Here is a 2,509-nt window from a genome sequence, read left to right as displayed (position 1 = left end):
CGCATAAAGACTAGATTAGACTGAGCTTAAATAACATCCTGTTCTGCATGATGTGTGCTGGAAATGGTCAAAAAGTGTCTATGAGCAGAAGCTATTTATATCCATATCATTCATGTCAAACGGTGCTCTTTAAAGTCATTCTTTTAGTTTTGCTAGTTCAGAGCTCAGAACGCTTTTGAAAGAAATGCATTCCTGAATTTCCCTAAGTTGAGTATTTCAGTGCACATCGCAGATCCAGGTTTGTTTAGGAAATGCCTCACTCTGAAACAGTTTTGAGTTTGGGGGAAAAAATAAAAAATACACCACATCCTTATTTGGCTTTCTTGTACCATGACCACACATTTACTCAAATTCTCTGTAATTACTGCCTGATGACTTCACAAGGGGGCAGCTCGTGTTTCCTGGCTAATGCTGCTTCAGAGGAGAGTCGACATTCACCGGCAGCGGTCCGAAAGATCGCACTTTGCAGACACATTGATTTGTAGCAACGCATAGCAGGAGATGCTCTGTAAATTCATACAGGAGTGAGCAAATTATGCAGTGTCTGATTTTAAACACATGAATTACAGCAGGAGATTAAGAATGGTTTGTAAGTCCTATGATTAAAAATGTATGTCGTATGTGGCCTCAGTTTTAACAATGCAAACCGAACAATGCGTATGGTAAAATTTTTGTTGCGCGCCAAGTAAATAGTGTCACCAGGTGAGCTGTTGATCTTTACGTGTCACTCAGAGTTAAACCGTTAGTCTCATTTTTGTTTCATATGTTGAATTAAACGGTTCTCGTTTAAAGTTTGAGACGCTGTTTTGCAATCCAACTCTGACCCAGACGTTTCTCTCTGATCTGTCTGCTGCGCTTCTCTGTCATCAGTCGGCATTAACGCAGCGTCGGGATTTGTGCCACACATCGAGGATTATGGTCACGAATGTGAATGAAAATACAGATTATCACCTCTTTTCATTGCTTAAAGGAAGACTGGCTGATACTCTCTTGAATATGCTACGACTATCAGATAGTGGATGATGTGCATTACTCTCTCATTGAATTGCACAGGTTTTTTCCTCCCCCCCTTTTCTCAGAGGAAAGATGTCAGAGGTCCAGCTAGCTCACCTGCAGCTTGGAAGCAAATCTGACAGGAGTTGACATATCAGGAAGTCGGGTTGCTTTAGGTTTTTCATTTTGATTTATCTGCTACATACTGCAAAATACCAAGGGTCATTAAATCCACCCATAACTGTGACTCAGACGAAAGCGTTGCCTCCGGGATTTTTCTAAACTGTGTCGTAATGTGTGCCTCTGGGGCTTGTTCAGCTTTGAAAGCAAACCTTTTTTACTGAGCCTCGTTCCTCGGATCCAGTACATGTTGTATGCAGCATTCAAAAAGACGGGATATCTATGTAGAACCGAGTAAGAATTCACAGCCTGGTGCCAGAGCGTCTAAAAAAAACAGATGAACTTCAAATGTACAAAACCACACATGGCGACACATGAACGGGATTAACTAAATCTGTGATATTACATGTGAGATGTGACACACATGTAAAGCATGGTTTGCACACGAGCAAAACATGGAATATTATTTAGTGATGCGAGTCATAAATCAGTTACCAGCTAATTTGCAGATCCAGTTCCTGTCTGGGCTTTTCTATGACATAAATATTTATACAATGATAATATTGAATACTGGTAAGAAACAAATAATTACATTATTCATAGAAGGATTATGCATTAAAAATGACTAAAAGATTGTTCACACTTTTAAAAATATTTGGGAGCAAAAAAGAAAAATTCCACAAAAGGATTAAAGCAGGGGTGTCAAACTCAATTTCACCGAGGGCCACTTCAGCATATTGGCCCCCCTCAACGGGCCACATTGACGGTACAAATCAGGAGTGCATCCCTGCTAAAACACCCCCCAGAAAAAAGGTTGACTTCCCTCATTCAGTTCTGTAGAGGCTTATAATGAGTCAATGGTCCAGGTGTGTTAGAGAAGGAATGCATCTAAAGCTGCAGATGGTAGCTCTGGAAAACTAGACTTGGGCACCCTCAGCATAAATGTATGAAAATACAATGCTAAAAACAAATTAAACACCTCATATTGTTAAATAACTGATTTTATGTATTGAAGTTTTAAATATTACATTTGAGTTTCCATGGATGTAAAATTACTGCTCAGTTTAAAAATTACAATATTTAAATCAGTGTTTAAATAATGAAGTCGATTGGCAAATGAACCATCACGAAAGGGGAAGGCTCTTGTTGTCTCACTGCACCCCAGGAGATGCATAACCTACAAAAACTGTTTCTGTCTGGTTTTGAACCAGAGACCTTTTGCGTGTAAAGCAAACATGATAACCACTACACTACAGGAACTGAACTTCTCTGCTTTGTTTCAGTTTGAGGTTCCAAAGTTGATGATGTGAGATGCAATGCATGAAAATTTCAACTGAGGTTTGCACTCAGATGCCTGGATTCAGAGTACAGACCATGACACCACAGAACCCTTGTT

The sequence above is a fragment of the Poecilia mexicana genome, unplaced genomic scaffold (assembly GCF_051168715.1).
Source record: "Poecilia mexicana isolate PSO_F unplaced genomic scaffold, ASM5116871v1 scaffold_11, whole genome shotgun sequence".
Lineage (NCBI taxonomy): Eukaryota > Metazoa > Chordata > Actinopteri > Cyprinodontiformes > Poeciliidae > Poecilia > Poecilia mexicana.
This window is presented reverse-complemented; position numbering follows the sequence as displayed.